Source organism: Protopterus annectens, chromosome 4.part0, assembly GCF_019279795.1.
Source record: "Protopterus annectens isolate FY-2018-M chromosome 4.part0, PAN1.0, whole genome shotgun sequence".
Lineage (NCBI taxonomy): Eukaryota > Metazoa > Chordata > Ceratodontiformes > Protopteridae > Protopterus > Protopterus annectens.
Window position 1 is genome coordinate 962,286,688 of NC_056733.1, and position 13,609 is coordinate 962,300,296.

The window sequence follows — 13,609 nt, forward strand, 5'->3', positions numbered from 1 at the left end:
TGATTCTGTGACAGAGTAACTGATGCATGGAACAGACACCAAATTACATTAAAGTACTAGAGAATCATCAGATAACCTATGTAGAAGGTTCTATAGGAATGAGAAGTGCACTAACTGGTTCTCTGACAGAGTAACTGATGCATGGAACAGACTACCAAATTACATTAAAGTACTAGAGAATCATCAGATAACCTATGTAGAAGGTTCTATAGGAATGAGAAGTGCACTAACTGGTTCTGTGACAGAGTAACTGATGCATGGAACAGACACCAAATTACATTAAAGTACTAGAGAATCATCAGACAACCTATGTAGAAGGTTCTATAGGAATGAGAAGTGCACTAACTGGTTCTGTGACAGAGTAACTGATGCATGGAACAGACACCAAATTACATTAAAGTACTAGAGAATCATCAGACAACCTATGTAGAAGGTTCTATAGGAATGAGAAGTGCACTAACTGGTTCTCTGACAGAGTAACTGATGCATGGAACAGACTACCAAATTACATTAAAGTACTAGAGAATCATCAGATAACCTATGTAGAAGGTTCTATAGGAATGAGAAGTGCACTAACTGGTTCTCTGACAGAGTAACTGATGCATGGAACAGACTACCAAATTACATTAAAGTACTAGAGAATCATCAGACAACCTATGTAGAAGGTTCTATAGGAATGAGAAGTGCACTAAGTGCACTAACTGGTTCTGACAGAGTAACTGATGCATGGAACAGACACCAAATTACATTAAAGTACTAGAGAATCATCAGACAACCTATGTAGAAGGTTCTATAGGAATGAGAAGTGCACTAACTGGTTCTGTGACAGAGTAACTGATGCATGGAACAGACTACCAAATTACATTAAAGTACTAGAGAATCATCAGATAACCTATGTAGAAGGTTCTATAGGAATGAGAAGTGCACTAACTGGTTCTGTGACAGAGTAACTGATGCATGGAACAGACTACCAAATTACATTAAAGTACTAGAGAATCATCAGATAACCTATGTAGAAGGTTCTATAGGAATGAGAAGTGCACTAACTGGTTCTGTGACAGAGTAACTGATGCATGGAACAGACTACCAAATTACATTAAAGTACTAGAGAATCATCAGATAACCTATGTAGAAGGTTCTATAGGAATGAGAAGTGCACTAACTGGTTCTGTGACAGAGTAACTGATGCATGGAACAGACACCAAATTACATTAAAGTACTAGAGAATCATCAGACAACCTATGTAGAAGGTTCTATAGGAATGAGAAGTGCACTAACTGGTTCTGTGACAGAGTAACTGATGCATGGAACAGACACCAAATTACATTAAAGTACTAGAGAATCATCAGACAACCTATGTAGAAGGTTCTATAGGAATGAGAAGTGCACTAACTGGTTCTCTGACAGAGTAACTGATGCATGGAACAGACACCAAATTACATTAAAGTACTAGAGAATCATCAGACAACCTATGTAGAAGGTTCTATAGGAATGAGAAGTGCACTAACTGGTTCTCTGACAGAGTAACTGATGCATGGAACAGACTACCAAATTACATTAAAGTACTAGAGAATCATCAGACAACCCATGTAGAAGGTTCTATAGGAATGAGAAGTGCACTAACTGGTTCTCTGACAGAGTAACTGATGCATGGAACAGACTACCAAATTACATTAAAGTACTAGAGAATCATCAGACAACCTATGTAGAAGGTTCTATAGGAATGAGAAGTGCACTAACTGGTTCTCTGACAGAGTAACTGATGCATGGAACAGACTACCAAATTACATTAAAGTACTAGAGAATCATCAGATAACCTATGTAGAAGGTTCTATAGGAATGAGAAGTGCACTAACTGGTTCTGACAGAGTAACTGATGCATGGAACAGACACCAAATTACATTAAAGTACTAGAGAATCATCAGACAACCTATGTAGAAGGTTCTATAGGAATGAGAAGTGCACTAACTGGTTCTGTGACAGAGTAACTGATGCATGGAACAGACACCAAATTACATTAAAGTACTAGAGAATCATCAGACAACCTATGTAGAAGGTTCTATAGGAATGAGAAGTGCACTAACTGGTTCTATGACAGAGTAACTGATGCATGGAACAGACACCAAATTACATTAAAGTACTAGAGAATCATCAGACAACCTTTGTAGAAGGCTCTATAGGAATGAGAAGTGCACTAACTGGTTCTCTGACAGAGTAACTGATGCATGGAACAGACACCAAATTACATTAAAGTACTAGAGAATCATCAGAAAACCTATGTAGAAGGTTCTATAGGAATGAGAAGTGCACTAACTGGTTCTCTGACAGAGTAACTGATGCATGGAACAGACTACCAAATTACATTAAAGTACTAGAGAATCATCAGATAACCTATGTAGAAGGTTCTATAGGAATGAGAAGTGCACTAACTGGTTCTGTGACAGAGTAACTGATGCATGGAACAGACACCAAATTACATTAAAGTACTAGAGAATCATCGGACAACCTATGTAGAAGGTTCTATAGGAATGAGAAGTGCACTAACTGGTTCTGTGACAGAGTAACTGATGCATGGAACAGACACCAAATTACATTAAAGTACTAGAGAATCATCAGACAACCTATGTAGAAGGTTCTATAGGAATGAGAAGTGCACTAACTGGTTCTCTGACAGAGTAACTGATGCATGGAACAGACTACCAAATTACATTAAAGTACTAGAGAATCATCAGACAACCCATGTAGAAGGTTCTATAGGAATGAGAAGTGCACTAACTGGTTCTCTGACAGAGTAACTGATGCTTGGAACAGACTACCAAATTACATTAAAGTACTAGAGAATCATCAGACAACCTATGTAGAAGGTTCTATAGGAATGAGAAGTGCACTAACTGGTTCTCTGACAGAGTAACTGATGCATGGAACAGACTCCCAAATTACATTAAAGTACTAGAGAATCATCAGATAACCTATGTAGAAGGTTCTATAGGAATGAGAAGTGCACTAACTGGTTCTGACAGAGTAACTGATGCATGGAACAGACTACCAAATTACATTAAAGTACTAGAGAATCATCAGACAACCTATGTAGTAGGTTCTATAGGAATGAGAAGTGCACTAACTGGTTCTGTGACAGAGTAACTGATGCATGGAACAGACACCAAATTACATTAAAGTACTAGAGAATCATCAGACAACCTATGTAGAAGGTTCTATAGGAATGAGAAGTGCACTAACTGGTTCTGTGACAGAGTAACTGATGCATGGAACAGACTACCAAATTACATTAAAGTACTAGAGAATCATCAGACAACCTATGTAGAAGGTTCTATAGGAATGAGAAGTGCACTAACTGGTTCTGTGACAGAGTAACTGATGTATGGAACAGACACCAAATTACATTAAAGTACTAGAGAATCATCAGATAACCTATGTAGAAGGTTCTATAGGAATGAGAAGTGTACTAACTGGTTCTGTGACAGAGTAACTGATGCATGGAACAGACTACCAAATTACATTAAAGTACTAGAGAATCATCAGATAACCTATGTAGAAGGTTCTATAGGAATGAGAAGTGCACTAACTGGTTCTGTGACAGAGTAACTGATGCGTGGAACAGACACCAAATTACATTAAAGTACTAGAGAATCATCAGACAACCTATGTAGAAGGTTCTATAGGAATGAGAAGTGCACTAACTGGTTCTGTCACAGAGTAACTGATGCATGGAACAGACACCAAATTACATTAAAGTACTAGAGAATCATCAGATAACCTACGTAGAAGGTTCTATAGGAATGAGAAGTGCACTAACTGGTTCTGTGACAGAGTAACTGATGCATGGAACAGACTACCAAATTACATTAAAGTACTAGAGAATCATCAGACAACCTATGTAGAAGGTTCTATAGGAATGAGAAGTGCACTAACTGGTTCTGTGACAGAGTAACTGATGCATGGAACAGACACCAAATTACATTAAAGTACTAGAGAATCATCAGATAACCCATGTTGAAGGTTCTATAGGAATGAGAAGTGCACTAACTGGTTCTGTGACAGAGTAACTGATGCATGGAACAGACTACCAAATTACATTAAAGTACTAGAGAATCATCAGACAACCTATGTAGAAGGTTCTATAGGAATGAGAAGTGCACTAACTGGTTCTATGACCGAGTAACTGATGCATGGAACAGACACCAAATTACATTAAAGTACTAGAGAATCATCAGATAACCTATGTAGAAGGTTCTATAGGAATGAGAAGTGCACTAACTGGTTCTCTGTCAGAGTAACTGATGCATGGAACAGACTACTAAATTACATTAAAGTACTAGAGAATCATCAGACAACCTATGTAGAAGGTTCTATAGGAATGAGGAGTGCACTAACTGGTTCTGTGACAGAGTAACTGATGCATGGAACAGATTACCAAATTACATTAAAGTACTAGAGAATCATCAGACGACCTATGTAGAAGGTTCTATAGGAATGAGAAGTGCACTAACTGGTTCTGTGACAGAGTAACTGATGCATGGAACAGACTACCAAATTACATTAAAGTACTAGAGAATCATCAGATAACCTATGTAGAAGGTTCTATAGGAATGAGAAGTGCACTAACTGGTTCTCTGACAGAGTAGCTGATGCATGGAACAGACTCCCAAATTACATTAAAGTACTAGAGAATCATCAGACAACCTATGTAGAAGGTTCTATAGGAATGAGAAGTGCACTAACTGGTTCTGACAGAGTAACTGATGCATGGAACAGACACCAAATTACATTAAAGTACTAGAGAATCATCAGACAACCTATGTAGAAGGTTCTATAGGAATGAGAAGTGCACTAACTGGTTCTGTGACAGAGTAACTCATGCATGGAACAGACTACCAAATTACATTAAAGTACTAGAGAATCATCAGATAACCTGTGTAAAAGGTTCTATAGCAATGAGAAGTGCACTAACTGGTTCTGTGACAGAGTAACTGATGCATGGAACAGACTACCAAATTACATTAAAGTACTAGAGAATCATCAGATAACCTGTGTAGAAGGTTCTATAGGAATGAGAAGTGCACTAACTGGTTCTGTGACAGAGTAACTGATGCATGGAACAGACTACCAAATTACATTAAAGTACTAGAGAATCATCAGATAACCTATGTAGAAGGTTCTATAGGAATGAGAAGTGCACTAACTGGTTCTGTGACAGAGTAACTGATGCATGGAACAGACTACCAAATTACATTAAAGTACTAGAGAATCATCAGATAACCTATGTAGAAGGTTCTATAGGAATGAGAAGTGCACTAACTGGTTCTGTGACAGAGTAACTGATGCATGGAACAGACACCAAATTACATTAAAGTACTAGAGAATCATCAGACAACCTATGTAGAAGGTTCTATAGGAATGAGAAGTGTACTAACTGGTTCTGTGACAGAGTAGCTGATGCATGGAACAGACTACCAAATTACATTAAAGTACTAGAAAATCATCAGACAACCTATGTAGAAGGTTCTATAGGAATGAGAAGTGCACTAACTGGTTCTGTGACAGAGTAACTGATGCATGGAACAGACACCAAATTACATTAAAGTACTAGAGAATCATCAGATAACCTGTGTAGAAGGTTCTATAGGAATGAGAAGTGCACTAACTGGTTCTCTGACAGAGTAACTGATGCATGGAACAGACTACCAAATTACATTAAAGTACTAGAGAATCATCAGATAACCTATGTAGATGGTTCTATAGGAATGAGAAGTGCACTAACTGGTTCTGTGACAGAGTAACTGATGCATGGAACAGACACCAAATTACATTAAAGCAAGTACTAGTTTAGATATTTTTAACAGCAGCCTGGGCACTTATTATGGGAACATTTTTTTTGGTATTTTGGCATGCTAAAAGTATATTATTACCCATGCTTGAAATATTTGTATGTATGTATGTATGTATGTATGTAAACATCTCACATGAGCCAACATATAATGGTCCCCCAACATCGCAACCCATAGGGCAAGCATATAATTTGCTCTTGGCATTGGGGTCTCCATTGAGCAACATATGGATGGCTAATTGCCTACCTGTAGCAAAGATCCACAATATCATGCATGTAACCAAGTTCCTGTACACTTGTACATCAGGTACCAACATGAGTCTGTCATGTGACCTGAGACATAAGTCCCTGTACACCTGGTAGCAATATGAGTCTGTCATGTGACCTAAGACATAAGTCTCTGCACACCAGCTACCAATATGAGTCTGTCATGGTGGGTGTAAATGACCTGAGACATAAGTCCCTATACACCAGGTACCAATCTGTCATGGTGATTGTAAATGACCTGAGACATAAGTCCCTGTACATAAGGTACCAATATTAGTCTACCATGGTGGGTGTAAATGACCTGAGACATAAGTCCCTGTACAACCGGTGCAAATATGAGTCTGTCATGTGACCTGAGACATAAGTCACTGTGCACCAGATACCAATATGAGTCTGTCATGTGACCTGAGACATAAGTCCCTGTACACCAGATAAAAATATGAGTCTGTCATGTGACCTGAGACATAAGTCCCTGTACACCAGGTACAAATATGAGTCGGTCATGTGACCTAAGACATAAGGTCATGTACACCAGGTACCAATATGAGTATGTCATGTGACCTGAGACATAAGTCTCTGTATACCAGGTACCAATATGAGTCTATCATGTGACCTGAGACATAAGTCCCTGTACACCAGGTACCAACATGAGTCTGTCATGTGACTTGAGACATAAGTCTATGCACACTAGGTACCAATATGAGTCTGTTATGGTGGCTGTAAATGACCTGAGACATAAGTCCCTGTGCACCAGGTACCAATATGAGTCTGTCATGGTGGGTATAAATGACCTGAGACATACGTCCCTATACACCAGGTACCAATATGAGTCTGTCATGTGACAGAAGACATACGTCCCTATACACCAGGTACCAATATGAGTCTGTCATTTGACCTGAGACATAAGACCCTGTACACCAGGTACCAATACGAGTCTCTTAAGTGATCTGAGACATAGGTTTCTGTACACCAGGTACCAATATGAGTCTGTTATGTGACCTGAGACATAACTCCCTGTACACCAGGAACCAATATGAGTCTATCATGTGACCTAAGACATAAGCCCCTGTACAAAAGTACCAATATGAGTCTGTCATGGTGTCTGTAAATGACCTGAGACATAAGTTTTGGTACACCAGGTACCATTATGAGTCTGTCACGGTGGGTGTAAATGACCTGAGACATAAGTCCCTGCACACCAGGTAATAATATGAGACTGTCATGGTAACTGTAAATGACCTGAGACATACGTCTCAGTACACAAAGCACCAATATGAGTCTGTCATGTGACCTGAGACATAAGTCGCTCTACACCCGGTAAAAATATGAGTCTGTCATGGTGGCTGTAAATGATCTGAGACATAAGTCCCTGTACACCAAGTCCCAATATGAGTCTGCCATATGACCTGACACATAAGTCACTGTACACTAGGTACCAATATGAGTCTGTCATGTGACCTGAGACATCAGTCCCTGTACACCAGGTACCAACATGAGTCTGTCATGTGACCTGAGACATAGGTCTCTGTACACCAGGTACCAATATGAGTCTGTCATGTGACCCGAGACACAAGTCCCAATACACCATGTACCAATATGAGTCTGTCATGGTGGGTGTAAATGACCTGAGACATAAGTCCCTGTACACCAGGTACCAATATGAGTCGATCATGGTGGGTGTAAATGACCTGAGACATAAGTCTCTGTACACAAGGTACCAATATGAGTCTGTCATGGTGGTGCAAATGACCTGAGATGTACGTCCCTGTGCACCAGGTACCAATATGAGTCTGACATGTGACCTCAGGCATAAGTCACTATACACCAGGTACAATTATGAATCTGTCATGTGACCTGAGACATAAGTCCTTGTACACCAGGTACCAATATGAGACTGTCATGTGACCTGAGACATAAGTCTCTGTACACCAGGTACCAATATGAGTCTGTCATGTGACTTGAGACATAAGTCCTTGTACACCAGGTACCAATATGAGTCTGTCATGTGACTTGAGACATAAGTCTCTGTACACCAGGTACAAATATGAGTCTGTCATGTGACCTGAGACATAAGTCCCTGTACAGCAAATATCAATATGAGTCTGTCATGTGACCTGAGACATAGGTCTCTGTGCACCAGGTTCCAATATGAGTCTGCCATGTAACCTGAAACATAAGTCTCTGTACACCGGGTACCAATATAAGTCTGTCATGTGACCTTAGACCTAAGTCTCCGTACACCAGGTACCAATATGAATCTATCATGTGACCTGAGACATAAGTCTCTGTGCACCAGGTACTAATATGAGTCTGCCATGTGACCTGAGACACTGGCTGCTGTGCATGAGGTACCAATATGTGTCTGTCACAGTGGCTGTAAATGACATGAGACACAGGTCTCAGTACACCAGGTACCAATATGAATCTATCATGTGACCTGAGACATAAGTCCCTGTACACCAAGAACCAATATGTCTGTCATGATGGCTGTAAATGACCTAAGACATAACTCTCATTACACCAGGTACCAATATGAGTCTGTCATGTGACATGAGACATAACTCCCTGTACACCAGGTACCAATACTACTCTGTCATGTGACCTGAGACATAAGTCTCTCTACACCAGGTACCAATATGCGTCTGTCATGTGACCTGAGACATAAGTGTCTGTACATCATGTACCAATATAAGTCTGTCATGGTGTCTGTAAATGACCTGAGACATAAGTGTCTGTACATCATGTACCAATATAAGTCTGTCATGGTGGGTGTAAATGACCTGAGACATAAGTCCCTGAACACCAGGTACCAATATGAGTCTGTCATGATGGTGTAAATGACCTGAGACATATGTCCCTGTGCACCAGGTACCAATATGAGCCTGTCATGTGACTTGAGACATAAGTCCCTGTACACCAAGTACAATTATGAGTCTGTCATGTGACCTGAGACATCAGTCCCTGTACACCAGGTAGCAATATGGGTCTGTCATGTGACCTGAGACATAAGTCCCTTTACACCAGGTACCAATACGAGTCTGTCATGGTGGGTGTAAATGACCTGAGACATACGTCCCTGTACACCAGGTACCAATATGAGTCTGTCATGTGACTTGAGACATAAGTCTATGTACACCAGGTACAAATATGAGTCTGTCATGTGACCTGACACATAAGTCCCTGTACACCAGGTACAATTATGAGTCTGTCATGTGACCTGAGACATAAGTCCCTGTACACCAGGTACCAATATGAGTCTGTCATGTGACCTGAGATATAAGTCCCTGTGCACCAGCTACCAATATGAGTCTGTCATGTGACCTGAGACATAAGCCCCTGTACACCAGGAACCAATATGAGTCTATCATGGGGTGTGTAAATGACCTGAGACATAAGTCTCCGTACACCAGGTACTAATATGAGTCTGTCATATGACCTGAGACATAAGTCCCTGTACACCAGGTACCAATATGAGTCTGTCATGTGACCTGAGATATAAGTCCCTGTGCACCAGCTACCAATATGAGTCTGTCATGTGACCTGAGACATAAGTCCTTGTACACCAGGTACTAATATGAGTCTGTCATATGACCTGAGACATAAGTCTCTGTACACCAGGTACCAATATGAGTCTGTCATGTGACTTGAGACATAAGTCTCTGTGCACCAGGTACCAATATGAGTCTGTCATGTGACTTGAGACATAAGTCTCTGTGCACCAGGTACCAATATGAATCTGTCATGTGACCAGAGCCATAAGTCCCTGTACAACTGGTACCAATATGAGTCTGTCATGTGACTTGAGACATAAGTCCCTCCACACCAGGTACCAATATAAGTCTGTCATGGTGGCTGTAAATGTCCTGAGGCATAAGTCCCTGTTTACCAGGTACAATTATGAGTCTGTCATGGTGGGTGTAAGTGACCTTGAGACATAAGTCCCTGTACACCCAGTACCAATATGAGTCTGTCATGTGACCTGAGACATAAGTCCCTGTACAACAGGTACCAATATGAGTCTGTCATGTGACTTGAGACATAAGTCCCTGTACAACAGGTGCCAATATGAGTCTGTCATTGTTGGTGTAAATGACCTGAGACTTAAGTCCCTGTTCACATGTTACCAATATGAGTCTGTCATGTGACCTGAGACATATGTCCCTGTACACCAGGTATCAATATGAGTCTATCATGTGGGTGTAAATGACCTGAGACATAAGTCCCTGTACCCCAGATACCAATATTAGTCTGTCATGTGACCTGAGAGATAAGTCTCTGTACACCAGGTACCAATATGAGTCTGTGATGTGACTTGAGATATAAGTCCCTCTACACCAGGTACCAATATGAGTCTGTCATGTAGGATGTAAATGACCTGAAAGATAAGTCCCTGTGCACCCGGTACCAATATGAGTCTGTCATGGTGGGTGTAAATGACCTGGGACATAAGTCCCTTTACACCAGGCACAAATATGAGTCTATCATGATAGGTGTAAATGACCTGAGACATAAGTCCCTGTACACCAGGTAATAATATGAGTCTGTTATATGACCTGATTCATTCATAGATTCATAGATTCATAGATTAGTACTAAGCTAACTGCCCTTGCGAGCCATTTTAAGCCTAGCCAATTATCCCTTGTGAGACTCAAACCCTGCACCTTGTGTTTGTAAGGCAAATACCTTAACCATTAGGCCACCCTCCCATAAGTCTCTCTGCACCAGGAACCAATATGAGTCTGTCTTGTGACCTGAGACATAAGTCCGTGTACAACTCTTAGCAATACGAGTCTGTCATGTGACCTGAGACATAAGTCCCTGTACACCAGGTAATAATATGAGTCTGTCATATGACCTGAGACATACGTCTCTCTGCACCAGGAACCAATATGATTCTGTCTTGTGACCTGAGACATAAGTCTGTGTACAACCCTTAGCAATATGAGTCTGTCATGTGACCTGAGACATAAGTCTCTGTACACCAGGTATCAATAGGAGTCTGTCATGGTGGGTGTAAATGACCTGAGACATAAGTCCCTGTACACCGGCTACCAATATGAGTTTGTCATGTGACCTGAGACATAAGTCGCTGTGCACCAGGTACCAATTTGAGTCTGTCATGTGACCTGAGACATACGTCTCTGTACACCAGGTACCAATATGAGTCTGTCATGGTGGGTGTAAATCCCCTTGGTGTAGCTGCTTGTCTCTTTGGATGGAGTGCTCATACCTAAGCTTCTCCTTTTAATTCTACTTTCCCTGGATCCCCACCAAGCCAAGTTCGATCTATTGGCCTGCAGTGCCCTTTAACAGAACCAGGCAACCTTGGAATGAGTGTTATTTTCAAAATATACAAAAAGTGTGTTTTATCCTCCAGACAAAATGAATTGCTAGCCCTTGTTTAATTTCTATTTTTAAGTAAAGCACTCCATCACGGACGTTAGCTTGCCCCCTCCCCATACTGTACTTCCTAACAGCAGTCTTCTTTTGCAATCTGTTTCAACTATTTGAAAGCCCTGCTGTTCTTCTAGTATTACTAAACCCTTTCTACTATAACTTGTGGTCTTTCTAAATCCCACATACTCCTGGTTATAAGTGTTTATTTTATTTCAAAAGAAAGGTATGCAAAACAAGTAAGTCCAAAGTACCTACTGATTTTCTTATTGTTTTCAGAACATTAGCTGTCCCCCCCCCCATTCTGTACTTCTAACTGCAATCTGTCTTTATATGCATATTGTACTATTTGTATGCTCTGCTGTTTCTCTACTTCTACTAAACCTTTTCTCTTATAAATTCTTGTCTTCTGATTTCCACATAACTCCTTGGTAAAATTGGCTTATTTTATTTCAATAAGACAGGTATGCAAAACAGGCAAGTACCTACTGCCTTTTCTTATTGTTTCTGTAGACTTGCATATCTGTGAAATCAGGGCCAGCCCTTTTTATCATACTATTGCTATCCACCACTTTTCTGGTCATTTCTGATCCTCCCCACAAGAACAATTGCAGCCTAATCAGGGCCAGCCCTTTTCATTATAACCTATAAAGTTACTGACAGTCTTCCTTCATCTATTGCCCGCTATGGTCCCCTTCCTCTCCCTGCCCCCATTTCCCCCCACCCCCAGTGGTCCAACCTTTATTACAAACAGTAACCCCTCCCACCCTTCAAACAACCTATAACATCACCACACCTATACTTCCTCCTACAGCTTCTCACTACTATCCCTCCTACTCAGCTAATATGCACAAGCACACCATACCTATACTCACTGCATGCACACTCCTTGCATACATCACATCTTACCAAACCTCCACCACTCCCGCACTCAACCACTACCACTGTACCACAACACACACCACCACTCATATCCCAGCTCTTCTCTACTACTCTCTCATCAGGTCAACAACCTTCCCAATACACCCTCTATATAGACTACAGACCACAATACCTAAACTAAAAACAACCCCACAACCTAACATAACCCTACCACCATACCTAGTAGCCACAGAACACAATCAAAAAACTTCCCTTATAAGCAAGCATATACAGAAATCGATAAAACTAATAATCTCATCCATATCCAACATAGCACTCAGTGGAGACATCCACCCTAATCCTGGTCCCTCTATCTCCAACCCCTCCCCTCATAATCAGACTACAAACCACATCTCCCAAATCACAGCCAATAGAAAGCCAACTGACCTTCTGATAAGCCTAAATATTAGAAGTATATGCAAGAAGGTGCAGGAATTCCATGCCACCATAGACTTCTACTCCCCTGATGTAGTGATCCTTACGGAAACATGGTAAAAACCACACATTACTAATGAGCAAATCCTCCCTACCAGTAACAATATACTAAGAGTAGACTGACTAAACAAAAAAGGAGGTGGTATAGCTATAATATTTAAGCAGCATCTAGACATCCAGATCTTAAAGTTAGCAGCTCCCCAAATAGGTAAGGACGAAATAATATATACCAACCTTAAAATAAACCAGAATAAAACCCTAAACATAATAGGTTGCTACTTCCCACCTGGCCACAACATCCCTCCACTTGAAAACCTTCTCAGCTGGACTACCCACCACCTACCCCAAGAAACTTTAATTCTAGAAGACTTCAACACTGGCTGGCAATCCTGCTCTAGCAACCACCCAACCTAGCATGTAAATCTTCATGGCTTCACCCAACTAGTCCAGTCACCTACTAGGATAAATAACTCCAACAAACACACTACCCTTGACTGGATACTAGTCAATAAGAGCCCCCAGTCATATATAGCAGGCTACTTATCTGACAGCCTCAGTGATCACTCCCCAACCTTCCTACTAAAAAAAACACCTTTATAAAGCAAAACCCATCATCTACTGTCAAATACACAAAAAACTAACTTCAACCCTCTCTCATTCAGCTTATCCCTAAAAGACTGTAACTGGCAACCTCTAAAATACCTCAAACTAGATGATGCAGTTGACTATTTTAATAAAACATTCCTA